Source organism: Podarcis vaucheri (assembly GCF_965113315.1).
Source record: "Podarcis vaucheri genome assembly, chromosome: 6".
NCBI classification, from domain to species: Eukaryota; Metazoa; Chordata; class Lepidosauria; order Squamata; family Lacertidae; genus Podarcis; species Podarcis vaucheri.
In genome coordinates this window covers 32,663,293-32,680,606 of record NC_138764.1, presented here as the reverse complement: position 1 = coordinate 32,680,606, position 17,314 = coordinate 32,663,293, and positions in this window count along the sequence as shown.

Genomic DNA, 17,314 nt, shown 5'->3' with positions numbered 1-17,314 from the left:
AGACATATACAGAAGTCGTTTCAGAAAACTGCATTTTTCATTTTGAAGCTCCAAAGCCATAGCCTGAAAATGAGACGGTTGATTCATTTATTCTTCTGTTCCTCCTAAGTAGAACACAGGATTCAAATATAGCTTGGCTGTGATGTTTTCTCCAGAAGTTATGCTTATTAGTGCAATATGTGTCCTTAGTGTAAATGGCAACACATAGAGATAAAATAGCAATGTCAAAATATTCTTGCTGAGACCCTCTTATAAGGAATAATGCAATCCATTTAAAACCATCACAATACCTAGTGCGTAGAACTTTGTAAAAAGGTTCAGCAGTCTGCAAATAATTTGTACACGTTTGTCTGCTGCTTAATACAGAACAGAGGCAAGAAACATGAAGATCTTTTTCAGTAGTGTCCAATATTATGCTCTTAGACATCTGTGCCATCCATTCATATTTCGTAGAACTTTTCACAGCATAAATCTGACCTGGTATATTTTAATCTTCCTCCTCCCCTGACAAAACAGTATAATCCACAAAGCAGACTGAAAACTAAGCATAATACCAGATGCAAAGAAGAGGAGATTAAAACCAAAGACCCCAGTCAGTGGGGGGCAATCTGTGAACAGGACATTTTCCATGTCACATGCAATAGGTTGCATGTGGGGTCCAAATCTATGCAACCAGGCAATCTGGTCACTTCTGCATCACTGAAAAAGAGGGTGCTGGTTTGCATAACATTGGTGTAGGTTAATTTATATGGCTATGTGTCAAGATTTGTATGTCCAATAATTTTGGAAATAATTACTATAATTTAAATAGAAATGTAATAATTTCATTATAGTGGGGAAGATTGTGACCCAGTGAACTGTGTTTGCTGAGCCTGTTGTGACGGTAGTAACTGAGGACAGGGCCAGATTTCGGTTTGATGAGGCCCTAAGCTACTGAAGGTAATGGGGCCTTTTATGTGTCCAGCTGTCCTTTGTCAACAACAAATTGTCACTGTTTTTGTGTGTTGAATATATGCTATCTGGCAATTTATGGGCCTAAATAGGTATCTAAAGTCATTTGCATGTGCAGAATATAGGCACCCTATATATAGAAATGAGCAAACCAGTGATATTTTGGGGAGCAGGCTAACAGGCAGGGCCCATTACTTACATCAGGCTTCCTCAACCTCGCCCCTGCAGGTACAGGGTTATGAAGGTACAGGGTTATAAAGACTAGGACTAGCCGCCTGAGAAACAGTTTCTACCCAAATGCAATTCTGGTTTTAAACACAGTATAAGGGGTCTCCATAGGAATATATTGTATGTTAAAATGGGGTTTCCGAGTTTTTAAGGTTTTTTTTGAATGTCTTATGTTCTATATGGGACAATAAATATATTGTATCGTATCATGGGGGGGGCAGATCTAGGCCTTCTGCCAACTGTATCATAGGATATAATCTCACCATCAGTTATGCAGCACAGATAAATGAGCTTGTTAGGTAACTGGGATCAGGGTTGCAACCAGAAATGGGTGAGTCCCTTTGGGTTCCTTAAATAGGCAGCTAGCAGACAAAATTGGAAGAGACCCTAGAGATAATTTAGCCGATGGAAGAACTAAAGATGTTCCTCTATTCATCTTCTACCAATCACCTCACCATATTCTGAATCTTACAGACAAAAGTGTATCACTGCTGTGAAAATGATACTCCCCCCTCCCCCCGATTTCAAGACTTCAGAAAATGACATATAAATGATAACCCTTGTAATGTCTGCTGTGCTTTCAGGGAGTCCAAGTTCTGTGATAATGGAAAGCTTGACACTCCAGCAATCGCCGTGTTAATGGATTATTACAAACAAACGATCTTTCTAACATCTTATCTTCCTGGTTTTCATCAGATCAGAGACTACAATTGAATTTATGAAAGGGTAAACAATTGTAGCAAGCGGCAAGGAGGGTAATTTTTCATCAGTGATGAAACTAACTAAAGCTGGTACATGAATTGTGTCCCACACAGTCAGTCCTCAGTAATACCAGTGAAGACTAAATGTGTTCAGTTTTAAAAACCAAAATAATCTTGTTGCCTCTTACTAAGAAAAAATAAAAAATAGATTCTGTGGCACCCTGGAGAGTGATGGAAGAGGGCCTCCTCTGCTGATCTTAACTATTGCTGCTACTGCTGCTACTGATAAATATGGACTGAGTCCCCGTCAGTCATTAACTGCAGGTCACTGTATCTAATTCTGGAGTTCATCTGTTATTAAATAAGCATTTCATATATTAATACATAGTTTCCATCGGTACCAAGGATTGGGGAGATGACTTGCAGATGACTTGTGTAACAGGAAAAGAAAACGGATATTGCCTTTGTGTGTTTGTAAGGTAGAGTGTTTTATTATTATTATTTTTGCTTCAAACTGAGTGAGCTCTGGATACAAATCTCTGTTGTTGTTGATGACCTCAGTATTTTTTCGAAGCAGTCTGAATTCAGGTCAGCATCTGTCCATTAACAGATTATAGGCTTGCTTACATCTTTTATCCAAGTTGCAGAGGAAATGTGTTTTCCAGATTTCACAGGCTGGTGAACATTCTCTGATTTAAAAGAGTTTGGTAGGATTTGCTTCTTCTAAGTGGTCAGTTGGATATCATGACGGGTGCTGATAGGGGTGCCAACAAACTTCTCTATTTTACATCCTGCCATTTCATGCGTCTCCACCCCCATCGTTCTACCCGGACACTGAGGTCCAGCACCGAGGGCCTTCTGGCAGTTCCCTCACTGCGAGAAGCCAAGTTACAGGGAACCAGGCAGAGGGCCTTCTCGGTAGTGGCGCCCGCCCTGTGGAACGCCCTCCCACCAGATGTCAAAGAGAACAACAACTACCAGGCTTTTAGAAGACATCTGAAGGCAGCCCTGTTTCGGGAAGCTTTTAATGTTTGATGTATTATAGTATTTTAATATTCTTTTGGAAGCCGCCCAGAGTGGCTGGGGAAGCCCAGCCAGATGGGCAGGGTATAAATAATATATTATTATTATTATTATTATTATTGTTGTTGTTGTTGTTGTTGTTGTTGTTATTATTATCATTTTTATGTGTCCAACTCTTCGTGACCCCATGGACCAGAGCACGCCAGGCACTCCTGTCTTCCACTGCCTCCCACAGTTTGGTCAAACTCATGCTGGTAGCTTCGAGAACACTGTCCAACCATCTCATCCTCTGTCATCCCCTTCTCCTTGGGCCCTCAGTCTTTCCCAACTTCAGGGTCTTTTCCAGGGAGTCTTCTCTTCTCACCTTTTTATCTAGCATCAACTAAAAGTATGATGGGCTTGGGGTGAATGAGGGAGGGGGAAACTTTGCAATTCTAGGCCAGTGTGCTTATTTGTACCACACCAGAGCACAATCAGAAGTGAGAGGCAATGGCATTGCTTTCTTCTTTGTCCCTTGTCAGTTGTCTGTAGTTTGCTTATGGTGACAACAGCAGCTCCTTTCTCCAAGCCTCACAGAATTTGCTCCTCAAGAGGGGTAGAACTGGAGATCTGAACTAGCTCCTGATAGGAACAATCTCAGATCTCCTGAGCTGACTCTGCTCACTTTTCCAGGGTTGCAGTTATCCAATCACAGATCAGCTTGTTTGGAGACTTAGTAAGGGCAGTAGGCCAGAGAGGGTGGTTGCTCATTGACTGCCTGTCTGTATTCACTGCTATTAAATACAGCTGATGAGGAAAAGAGTATCAAAGGATGTGACTGTGGCCAACACCAGTTGACTCCCAAGTTCATAGAATAATGTATGTACCAGAACCCACTCATGCTGGTTCTGATACACTTTTTGACACATGGCTTCTAGGCTAGTCCTGGGTCGACTTGTAGCACATAGCTGCAGGGGAGTATTTGGAGTGCTCTTGGTCACACTTGGACCAGATGGGGTAAATGCACAGCAGTAGGTCTCTTTACTACCCCATTTGAATCCCGTATGCCCTAGAACTGGACCCAGAATCCTCCGCAATGCACTCAGAGTTCTTGAGAAGTGCAGAGGTTTCTTTTTAAACAAATGTTTTTAATTAGTTTAATAACATTAAATAACAGTACAGAATATGACAATGAGATACAGAGTAGCCATGCCATTCATATCAATGCCAATTACACATTTCATTGGTTCAGTCAGGTCAGGTAGAAGCAGTGCTATTTTTTCCTTAAAAAATGTTTAGGGGTACTCTCTTTTTGACTCAAGAAAATCACCATTTTATAGTTCAAATCGAGAAAAAGAAATAAAGTAAATGGGCAAAAGTACAAAGAGTCACAAAATGTTTAGGGGTATGTGTACCCCTGTGACCCCCCAGAAAAAAGCACTGCCAATAATGATATAAAATAAATAAAGTAGGTATAGGCTCATGATATCATAAATATGGTTTACTATTTACCCAAGGAGATTCCTCCATGATGCTCTGTGCATCGAGGGTGAACTGCAATTTTGTTCTTGCTGGGGTAAGTAAGGAATAAAGCTAAGCCAATGTCTCAATGTCTAAACATTTCTGTCCCCTCCCCATCTCTCTAACCTGTTTTGTAATTTTTTTCCATTAGGGCTGTGGACCAAACCTGGCTATACCACTCATTACTCATGTCCAAGCTTGCAGTTTTCCAGCGTTTTGCATTTATGATTCTGGTTGCCATGAAAAATTAAGCCAATAGGTCCCATTCATGTGCACCAGAATCTTCTCTGTCAAATATTGACTGGAATGCTCTCAAAAGGTTAGATGTTATTAGGCTGACTTTGTGAAATATCCATGCACATAAATCCTGGACTACTGGGCAGGGCCACCACATATGATAGAAGGTACCTATCTCCTCACACCCTCTCCAGTGTAGGACTGGTAGTTTTTGTGACTCTGATAAGGATTTGGGGAGTCAGATACCACCTATGGATCAGCTTGAAATAGTCCTCCAGAGATACCTTATATGGAAAAGGTCTGTTGAAAGCGGAAACAAAGACCTTTCCTTAATTCTCCGTCCTTAAACACATGAACCTAATTTGTACACCAACAGATGAGTTAATAAAGTCTCTTGGATACTAATATTCACAATGAAAAGATCAGAGCTCCCAACTAGATATTCAAAGAGAGAAAGACTCAGAGATGTATATGGCATTCTTTTGAATTATGTTCCATATTGGAAGAATAAAGGATTAGAGTCCTGGTTTTGTTTTCCTTAGATTACAAGACAAAATGAGGCATCTCGCTGAAGTCTTTATTTCTTTAGAGCATGATTGATCTGCAATTCATAGAAAGAGACAGCTGTTTGCAGAAATAGTGTTGTATCCTTGGCAGCAGAGAGAGACTTCGCAAACCCAGCAAACAGCTGAACTTCTGAATTAATAGCTTCTTAATGTAATTGAATCCTCATATTCTGGAAAGACAGAAGGCCTTTTCATTAATGTAGGGGAAGCAATCTGCAGTTTGTGAGAAAGTGATAAGGTCAATTCTTGCTTTGAGACGAGAGGAAGTGTTTCTGTGTTATCCGCTCAGTCCCCAAACCTCAAAAGCATCTCCTGAGATTTCTGCACAAAGGGAGGTGGTGACGAAGAGGCTCCCACACTTCCTGAGGACAAAGTGTGTTTAAGCAACTCAGGCTCCCTCCTGTTCTCTGCAAAGAATGACTGCTTGGCTATTCAGGCAAGCTTTTCTTGAGGACATTTTAGCAACTCTGTCCAAGCAGTATTTTGGAACCCACTGTAGAAACACATTTCAGGAAGGTGTAATGTCGCAACAGCAATGGGATGTTCCCTGGTGCAACGCTCACTGAAATGTACGGGAGCTGTGTAAAAGCACTGCAGTCTTAAGGATGTGCTGGGTGTTATGGAAGGCATCTATCTGCTACTACACAATCCACCTATGACCATTTAAACGCAGTGTTTCTCAACCTGTGGGTCCCCAGATGTTGTTGGACTACAACTCCCATCATTCCTAGCCAGCATGACCAATGATCAGGGATGATAGGAGTTGTAGTCCAACAACATCTGGGGACCCACAGGTTGAGAACCACTGATTTTAAGGAATGGGCAGTATGCCAGAGCACTGCTGTGATATCGCCCAGCATCCACTCACCTCGGCTGAGTTTGTGCAAGAGAATTGCTCAATGGATTGTTCACCTTCTAGATGCTTCTTACAAGGACTTTTGGATAAGAAGTAGGGTGGTGGATGACAAACATAGCATCTTCCATATGGTGAAGTGTATCTCAGTGGTAGAGTATTTGCATCCACTGCCTATGACCCTGGAGAGCTGCTGCCACTAAATGTAGATAATACCATGCTACAGGGACCGATGATCTGACTCTGTATTAGGCCACTTCCAATGTTCCTATAGGGACACGGGTGGCGCTGTGGGTTAAACTACAGAGCCTAGGACTTGCCGATCAGAAGGTCAGAGGTTCAAATCCCCATGATGGGGTGAGCTCCCGTTACTCGGTCCCTGCTCCTGCCAACCTAGCAGTTCGAAAGCACGTCAAAGTGCAAGTAGATAAATAGGTACCACTCCGGCGGGAAGGTAAACGGCGTTTCCATGTGCTGCTCTGGTTCGCCAGAAGCGATTTAATCATGCTGGCCACATGACCCGGAAGCTGTACGCTGGCTCCCTCGGCCAGTAAAGCGAGATGAGCGCCGCAACCCCAGAGTCGGCCACGACTGGACCTAATGGTCAAGGGGTCCCTTTATCTTTACCTTAATGTTCCTATAAAGTACATTGATTGGTTTTCAAAGACATCTCTTTGAAGGCTGGTATATCAGGTGCATGAGCAATGTCCCACTAAGTTCGGCCAGCCCCCTGCTGCCTGTCTTCTCACTTACGACCAACCCAGAAGGTGGTATCTGCTGTCAGCTTCCTTCTCCTTAGTCTCAGTGTTGCCCCTTGTAGAACTCAGGAGGGAGAAGGAGGGGGGCAAAACTAGGATGAGTTGGCTCTTCCTGTTCTTGGCTCTGGGTTCACCTACTATTGGTCTCCCAAAGTCCGCCAGCCACCACTGTATCTTTCTGCTTGTGGAGTGCTCTTCCTGCAGAAGCTTGGCTGGTGCCATCATTACATAGCTTTTTTTTTAATAGTAAATTTTATTAGTATTTTCCACACAACAACAACAACAAAACGAAAAATAACAATACACAAAACACAAAAACAAGCACATAAAAAAACAAATCCAAATCTTACAAATTAATAATATAAAAGGAAAACAAACATTGACTTCCACCAATCCCACAGCACCTCCTTTACCTCTCATTGTGTCTTCCTGTTTTCCTGTACTCCTTATCATCTCTATCCTAGCATCTAGATATAAATCCCTCTTTCTTATCCTTTCACTTCACAAGGTTATTCCAGACTCAGCCAGATTGCTGTCCTTGAACCTTGGCTTTTAAGGTATTCATTTAGGCACTCCCATTCCTTTTTCACTTCACTTTTTGGTTTTTGTCTTATTATATCTGTCAATTTGGCTAATTCTAAATATTCTGAAAGCTTACATAACCATTCTCCCCTAGTGGGTAACTGATTCCCTTTCCAATACTTAGCTTTAGGTGCCAGACAAAAACATTTCTTTTGGGCCAGACCTTTGGTTCTCTCTCTTTTTTTTTTAAATATTTATTTGGTTTTTCAGATTAAGATTTTACAGTTTTATATCGAACACAAAACATAAAAACAAGATTCTGAGGAATATCTTGGACTTCCCTCCTCCCCTTTGTGGGTCCTATTATTAATCATTTCCTCCTTCATCTTTTATAATGATCCTAATCTTTTACATCTCCACTGTGTCCAAAATTCACCATTAGACTACAAGTGATATAACAATCCTACTAACGATTTTAGCTGTTTACAATGGTCTTTAAGATAATTTATAAATTTTCCCCATTCCTTATTAAAATTTTGGTCTTCCTGATTTCTGATTCTTCCTGTCATTTTAGCCATTTCGGCATAGTCCGTCAACTTCATCTGCCATTCTTTTCTGGTAGGGACTTTATCTTCTTTCCATCTCTAGGCCAGTTAACACCTGCGCAGCCGTGGTCACATACATAAATAGTCTTTTCTGCTCCCTTGGGATTTTGGTACCTAGAATACCTAAAAGGAAGGCTTCAGGGTTTTTTTAAGCAAAGGTTATTTTAAACATTTTTTCAACTTGTTACACAGGATCACACTTCAAAACGACCTTGACAGATTAGAGAACTGGGCCAAAACAAACAAGATGAACTTTAACAGGGAGAAATGTAAAGTATTGCACTTGGGCAAAAAAAATGAGAGGCACAAATACAAGATGGGTGACACCTGGCTTGAGAGCAGTACATGTGAAAAGGATCTAGGAGTCTTGGTTGACCACAAACTTGACATGAGCCAACAGTGTGACGTGGCAGCTAAAAAAGCCAATGCAATTCTGGGATGCATCAATAGGAGTATAGCATCTAGATCAAGGGAAGTAATAGTGCCACTGTATTCTGCTCTGGTCAGACCTCACCTGGAGTGCTGTGTCCAGTTCTGGACACCACAGTTCAAGAAGGACACTGACAAACTGGAACGTGTCCAGAGGAGGGCAACCAAAATAGTCAAAGGCCTGGAAACAATGCCTTATGAGGAACGGCTAAGGGAGCTGGGCATGTTTAGCCTGGAGAAGAGGAGGTTAAGGGGTGATATGATAGCCATGTTCAAATATATAAAAGGATGGGAGAGGAGGGAGAAAGGTTGTTTTCTGCTGCTCCAGAGAAGCGGACACGGAGCAATGGATCCAAACTACAAGAAAGAAGATTCCACCTAAACATTAGGAAGAACTTCCTGACAGTAAGAGCTGTTCGACAGTGGAATTTGCTGCCAAGGAGTGTGGTGGAGTCTCCTACTTTGGAGGTCTTTAAGCAGAGGCTTGACAACCATATATCAGGAGTGCTCTGATGGTGTTTCCTGCTTGGCAGGGGGTTGGACTCGATGGCCCTTGTGGTCTATTCCAACTCTATGATTCTATGATTCTATATATCATTTCCCAAAATCCTTTTATTACCTTACATTTCCACCTTTGGCTCTTAAGTGCGGACCTACTCACAGTGACCCCTTCACAGGGAACAAGGCCTAACCTTTGAAGGTGAACAAACTGGACAGGACAACATTCTGGAATTTAAAAATAGGCCACAACTTTATTGATTCCAGATTTTGGCTTAGGCATTGGGTGTATATCCCTCTCAGCTCCCCTGGTGCAGGGCCAACACATGACAAGGTCAAGCCTAGGGTTAAGGGTGCTGTTGGCATATATAGGCTGGGGGCAGACCACAGTGAAGCCTGCTCCACTTTGGTCTGCTCCCAAGCTCCACCCACCCAGCCTGGCTGGATTGGCCAGAATTCAAAATATCGGGAGGCGGGAAAGCCTGCCAATCCAAGTGGCTGGCCCGGGAATTTCCCAACTGCTGGCCAACTAGCCCCAATGTCGCTCCTCAAGGGATGGAGTCTGCTGCAACAGGTTGTAACAGCTGCCCACCCCTGGACTGGGTAAGTAGCCATTATCTGTGACCTCTTTGAGTGGGTGGGACATTTTAATCTAAAAGACAATTTTTAATGTTTTTCTTTTATGCCCGTTTTAATGTATGTGTTTGTTTATTTGTTTCCATATTGTAAGTCACTTTGAGTTATAATAAAAAGCGAACAATAAATATATTTACAAACAACAACCTTCCTCCCATGGTTCTTTATAGATCTCTCCAACTTGTACTTTACATTTGTCTTCTAAATTGGAAGCATATGTAGGGAAAAAACACACATTTCTCAGTGTAATTGTAAAAAATTCCCATGATTCTTGAATGTTTGTTTGTGTGTGTGTCTGTGTGTGTGTTTAAGGAGATTTCAGGGGAAAGATGTAGCTGATGAACATCACAGTTCCATCAGCTGCATGCTTATTTCTTACAAATGCTAAGCTAAACCCTTCCTTTGTAATGTACAGCTACCTGGTGCCTTCGCTTATTAAAACAGGCTCCCCGCAGGCCTAATTTGCTGCCTTCATTTATGAAACTGGACTCCTGTTGACCTACTTGATTGACTTCATAACACTATCTTACTAACGTTTCTATTTAAAACTCTTAATACCTTGCAGTTACAACCAACATTATGCTGCGATTGCAAAGAGATTGCCAAGATATATGAAGGAGTTTACCTTGAAGCCATAAAACTGCTTTTCTAAATTCCCTGGGTACTTTTTGGCTTACTAATTTAGGGCAGATATTACATAAAAGTTCCCAGCAGAGGGGTAGTTGGGGGGGGGGCTCCTTTGTTAAGCTGGGTTTTTTAAATTTGTCTCTGATGATTTTTTAAGCATGCAACAAGAAAACATCTGCCAAAGATAGTTCTGTTTGATTGAAATATGCAAATGCAGTATTAGTTTTATATCAGTTTAACTGTCATGCCTTCCTTCAAAGAATTTTGGGAATGGTAGCTGTGGTGAGAACTCTCTGTTAGAGGTTCCTAGAGTCCGTTGCAGAATTGGGTGAACTTGGGTGAACAGTGAATTGGGGAAACTTGGGAGACTATGATTATATGCAAAATCTGCTTCCTCAGCAGATGTGACAAGGAAGGAACACACACACACACACACACACACACACACACACTGGCATCAAAATTTCCATTTCTCTTGTGTGGGAGCCCGTCAAGCTTGCAACTACATTATGATCAAATAGTAAGTTGGCTTTGATACTTACACACCCAAAGTCTTTCAGTAGTTAGTAGCATTTGAGAGCCAGTGTGGTGTAGTGGTTAGGAGCGGTAGTCTCGTAATCTGGTGAACCGGGTTCGCTTCCCCGCTCCTCCACATGCAGCTGCTGGGTGACCTTGGGCCAGTCACACTTCTCTGAAGTCTCTCAGCCCCACTCACCTCACAGAGTGTTTGTTGTGGGGGAGGAAGGGAAAGGAGAATGTTAGCCACTTTGAGACTCCTTAAAGGGAATGAAAGGCGGGATATCAAATCCAAACTCCTCCTCTTCTTCTTCTTCATCTCCTTAGGTTGTTTTAGGGTCCTTCTCTAGATCATCATTATTTTAGTAGGATTCATTCACATGCTGGCATTTAAAGCTGGTTTGGCCTCTTGCAGGAAAGAAAACTGCTTCCCCACCCAGCCCCAAACCGGCCTTTTTTTGCAATAAGGACAGTGACAAGTAAATACACTGGAAAGTGTGGGATAATACTTGTGTCCCACTTGCACTGCACATTTAAAGCAGTATTGTGCCACTTTAAACAGTCATGGATTCCATCAAAGAATCCTATAGCATGATGCTGCTTCAAATATATAATGCAGACAGCAACATTGCCTAACTTTCCCACGAACAATGGAATGCTCAATAAACTACTAATATTGCCTAACCTCCCCTTAAACTTTGTTCAAACAAATCAGGATACGTGCTCAATAAACAGGTCATCTGGAAGCAATCTTCCTCTAGTTGTCCCAGAAACCTACTACTTACGTTACATCAAGGGCTGTAATCAATGTTTCATCTTCCCCTTAATTAGCAAGTACTGTATGTCGTACGTATTGTTATATGTGTTCTTTTTGTTGCCTGTATTTTTAAATGGTGTGTGTGTGTGTGTTTAAAATGAGCCACAGTTCCCAGGGTTGTGAGGGAATGACTCTTAAATGAATTAAGCCTGTAATGTGGATGCTTGAAGAAAATCGTCATTTTAGCCAGAGTACCAAAACTTTCACATTAGTACTCATTACCATACAGAATGAAAAAGAGCATGCCAGTTTAAATATTTAAATATGAGATATAAATATTTAAAATGTAAACACTCTGCTCCTCCACACGTGGTCCTGCCTAATGGCAGATAGGTCGCCAAATTTGTTTTCAAGCTTTCTCAATATGGCTTGAGCAATTCAATTTTGGTTTTCCAGATGGGGTCAGCAATATTGATGGCATGGTACACGTGGCAAAAGAAAACAGCCGAGTGAAACGCTTAGGTGGATATGTGTTTCAGCCAGCATGCGTCACCTTTAAATCAGGGTTAACTACTGCTTCAGTTGATACATTTCATGAGGGATGGGCTCTTGTGTTGTGGAAGATAGGCAGCTGACTTACAGCATGTCAGAGCATAGAGATTTCTAGCTGTTGTGAACTGGCTGCATAGGAGTGGTGGGAGGCACCTAGCTGGGGAACCCCCAAGGGAATCCCCATGGGAAGAAGGCTAAGAGTCCGGGGAGTGGTAGTGAGATGGCGATGAGTGATCAGAGGGAGAAGAGGGAGCAGACTGAGAGGGGTAAGTGTCGGAAGCCGAAGAAGTAACAGGGTTTAGTGAGCAGGAGGAGCCTGTGGCAGAGAGCAGTCCAGAATCAGAGGCAAAAGCAGAGGCTGGAGAGAAGGAGGACCAAGAGGCGGAGATGAGGCAGGCTGCTGAAGAAGCCAGGGAGGCCTCCCTCTCCTGCTATGACTAGCTCCCCTCTCCCAGAACCAGAAGAGGTATGAAGAGAGAGGAGCAAAGGCAGGCACGGCGATCAAGTCTCAGATTGCTTGGAAAGGACCCAGGGGAGGAGGAGACGTAGGGAACTGTGGGGACTTTCCGTCCCCACAGCTGCCTCACAGTGGCAAGTCATGCTGGGACGAGTTGCTGTGCTCACTAGGCCTGGCCTCCCGAGTTGACCTTGTTTCCTTGAATATAGAGTCAACTTCACTGACACAGTGTGATTTATTGCTGACCTGCTCCTGGCTTCTGCTCCTGACACTCACCCAGTATTGTCTACACTCACTGGCACTGTCTCTTTGGGATTTCAGCAGGGCATATTCTCAGCCCTACCTGGAGATGCCACTGAGCTTTCAGTGGTCTGCCTCTGAAAGGACTGCTGCCTACAGATATTTTTGGCTGTGGCATGGAGACAATCTCATGGGTGAGCACAATCTGCGTGGCGAGCTAGTACAAATGAAACTGTTGAGTGCATGGTTGCAATGGGTAGGCACTTTTGAGTTGCCTCGCTGTATTTGCTACACCCAGTGGTGGCTGCTGCCCATTGGGGCTAGTGGGGTGGAAGGCAAGGAGGCCAACAGCAGGTGGCGCCAGAGCCAATGACAGAAGGAGCCAACTCATTCTAAGTTTGTCCCCCTTCCTGGGAATTCTGCAAGGGCAACACTCATTTTGAAAAGGAGAAAGCTGGCAAGTGGTGCCGACCCCTGGACTTGGCATAAGCAAGAAAGCAAGCAGGTGGGGACTGGATGAGGGCAGATGGAGGTTGGCAGAGTGGTGCTCCATTAGCACTAATGGATCACCCCCCTCCCCGTTATAACATGTGAAGTGGCCCTATGCAAGAGAGCAGGAAGATATGGCGACTTCTGCCCTGCTTAATTTGTTCTTGAACATAGCACAAACAGGGCTTATAAATTCTTCATTGAAGACCCATGTATATTTCATCCGTGATCAAAACCGTTAGTGTTTCTCATACCCATTTTTGCATGTAAGTTCTTTACCCCTGTGTCCATGTCAACAAGGACCACAGCAAGGCAGCAGCTTAATTGCCGATGCTGCCAAATCCCCATAGAGAATATGCCTCTTTTGATTCCGGTCTTCCTTTTCCTTGTTAATGCAGAAAGATGATTAAAAAATGAATTTCCATAATGCTGCACTATAAACGGCTATTTATAAGCAGATAACTGGATTAGTTGCTATGGAAACAGAACATATCGTGCCGAAATCGAATCAGCATAATCTAGAAAGGATCACTTCTGTTCAGGCGCGGCACCCTCTTACTCCTCTATTCCTCTTCTTCTCCCAGCCATGGCTGTAGAAATCCCATCACAGCCCCCACATCCCCTTCTGCATTGGTGGTCGAAGTGGGGTGGGTGGGGGGTAGAACGAGAAAACCATACTGTGGAACTAGGAGGAAGTCTGCAAATTTTGCGCTCTCTCTCTCTCTCTCTCTCTCTCTCTCTCTCTCTCTTAGAATTGAGCTTAAGAATTTGGTTTTTTGTTCCGGTCCATGAATCTGTGGGGACTAATTCATTTCAAGCGAACCATACCATAATCACCACTTTGCGATTCTGAATGCCGATGTGCCGTCAATAAAGCTATCAAAAGAAGCTGAGCAATGTTGATATACAAAGATGGTAATGCTTGCCGTGTGCACATCAGGCTTCTGTGATGCTGGTATGTTTCTATGGCAACAGGCCTCTTGCCTCATCACTGTAGCAACAGGTGCCTGATCCCTTTGGCAGCCAGTCTGAAAATCTGCAACAGTATTGTAATTGTATCCTTTTTGCTGGCTCACAATTTTTTGCTCTCCAGTGCTGCTAATCAGGGCCAACGGAAAGAGCCCGATCTTGCAATCCGGCTTGGCCACCATTCGGTATAAGAGGAACTCAATAAGCATTTTCTTATCTGAACCCTCATTGCAAATTTTTATCAATGAATTGCTTAAAGGTGGTCCGAAAGTAATTTCATGTGGACCACCCAGGGCAGACTGATTGCTGGAATACTGGCAAAGAATGCTAAACTAGGTAGGTCTTCATAATAATAATAATGATAATGATAATAATAATAATAATAATAATAATAATAATTTATTTATACCCCGCCCATCTGGCTTTGTTTCCTCAGCCACTCTGGGTGGCTTCTAACAGAATATTTAAATACAATAACCTATTAAACATTAAAAGCTTCCCTAAACAGGGCTGCCATCAGATGTCTTCTAAAAGCCTGGTAGTTGTTTTTCTCTTTGACATCTGGTGGGAGGGAGTTCCACAGGGCGGGTGCCACTACTGAGAAGGCCCTCTGCCTGGTTCCCTGTAACTTGGTTTCTCGCAGTAAGGGAACTGCCAGAAGGCCCTCGGCACTGGACCTCAGCGTCTGGGCAGAACAATGGGGTGGAAACACTCCTTCAGGTATACTGGACCATTTAGGGTTTTAAAGGTCAGCACCAACACTTTGAATTGTGCTCAGAAACGTACTGGGAGCCAGTGTAGGTCTTAAAACAAATCCACCAGGGCACTTGAGCTTTTAAGCAAGAGTGATTACTTAAAATGATTTAACAGACATTAGTTTTGCCTGACCTGCTCAGAAATCCTGAGTATGTCCTTCGGCCGTATAATATGGGGATTCTAGTAAAAGAATTGGGCTACACAAAAGTATAGCCAGGCCATATCTGATGACACACCGTACATTTAAAGCACTATTATACCACTTTAACTGTCATGGCTACACCAAATCCTGGGAACCTGTAGTTTGCTAAGGGCGCTGAGAGCTGTTAGGGAGACCCCAATCCCCTCACAGAGCTCCAGTTCCCAGAGTTCTCTGGGAAGAGGAATTGATTGTTAAACCAGTCTGGAAATTATAGCTCTGTGAGGGGAATAGAGGCCTCCTAACAACGCGGGACGTGAGTGACGCTGTGGGTTAAACCACAGAGCCTAGGACTTGCTGATCAGAAGGTCGGCGGTTCAAATCCCTGCGACGGGGTGAGCTCCTATTGTTCAGTCCCAGCTCCTGCCCACCTAGTAGTTTGAAAGCACGTCAAAGTGCAAGTAGATAAATAGGTACTGCTCTGGCGGGAAGGTAAACGGCGTTTCCGTGCGCTGCTCTGGTTCAGGATGAAATTCTGTTGCTAAATCGTCCACACCAGACTAGTCTTCAAAAACTTCTTACTTTGTTACAACAGACAACCTAGAATTTCATAACTCTTACGTTATTATTGATGGGACGTGGGTGGCGCTGTGGGTTAAACCACTGAGCCTAGGACTTGCTGATCAGAAGGTCTGTGGTTTGAATCCCTGTGACGGGGTGAGCTCCCATTGCCCGGTCCCAGCTCCTGCCAACCTAGCAGTTCAAAAGCACATCAAGTGCAAGTAGATAAATAGGTACCGCTCCGGCAGGAAGGTAAATGGCATTTCCGTGCACTGCTCTGGTTTGTCAGAAGTGGCTTAGTCATGCTGGCCACATGACCTGGAAGCTGTACGCCGGCTCCCTCGGCCAGTAAAGTGAGATGAGTGCCGCAACCCCAGAGCCGGACACAACTGGACCTAATGGTCAGGGGTCTCTTTACGTTTACACGCTTAACTAACTATAGTTCCCAGGACTCTTTGAGGGAAGCCAAAATGTGATATAACAGCTCTTTAACTGTGTAGCACGGATGCAACCTATAACAGCAATTCTATCCATGCCCGCTGTGAACTCAGTATGGCTGAATTTGGTGAGGCCTTTTCCCAGATAAACAAACAAACTAATGCTAAAACTTTGAGAATATCAAATTCTGTCATTATATCCTTTAATCTTCTGGGTTCTTCTGCAGTCAACATTGTTAAGGGCTCTTTGTTTTTATTTAATACAAAGTATTCATTCTACGTTTTGGGAAGTCCTGTGAGAGGTCAGTCATTTTTTAATTTTACAGATGGTGTGGTCCACAGCCTGCCTGATCATGGATATACAATCTGATCTAACTGAATCAGTTGCACCATTTGTATTCCAAGCTATAAAAAGATTCGCAAGCAATTCTTACAGAACTGTTGAAGCAGTACTGGTTTTAATTTTGTTCTAAACTTGTTTAAGTTTTTCCTAATTAAATACTGAGTTTTATTTTTTAAAAAATGGAGCTTCTTTCCCCCTTGTTGCATGAAATGAACACCCCATGGCAACCCAGCAGATGCAGTGAATTGAAATCCATTTTCCCAGGTTATGAGAGGGGTGACAGCAATAGGAACCTCCTTTTTAAAGCACAACAAAACTGCACAACACCTCCTAGGTACATCAGGGATGTTGTAAGGAAGATTCTCCCATGGAAAGCTGGGCCATAGCATAGCTACTTATTTATCCAGTGTGATTTAGGAGAAATATTATAAATGAGTACGTTTAGGCATTTTGGTGAGTACAGTGGTACCTCGGGTTACAGACGCTTCAGGTTACAGACTCCGCTAACCTAGAAATAGTACCTCAAGTTAAGAACTTTGCTTCAGGATGAGAACAGAAATTGCGCGGCTGCGGCGCGGCAGCAGCGGGTGGCCCCATTAGCTAAAGTGGTACCTCAGGTTAAGAACAGTTTCAGGTTAAGAACGGACCTCCAGAACGAACTAAGTTCTTAACCCGAGGTACCACTGTATAGATCTCAATGACAGCAGTGCGACACTAGTAAGAGCTTTATAATATCACTTTCACAGAACGTGAAGTCAAGGCAACCTGCTCATTTGCATAACTCCAGCCTAGGTTTGATGTTTTCATCCCCCAAAAGTTTTTGATTTGAGTTTCTACTGAAATGAGGCTGCATTTTAATGTTGTATTTTAATCTTGTTTTTAAGTTGTATTTTAATCAATTGTTTTATACCTGGTGTTAGCTGCCCTGAGCCCGGTCTGTCTTGGCTGGGGAGGGCGGGGTATA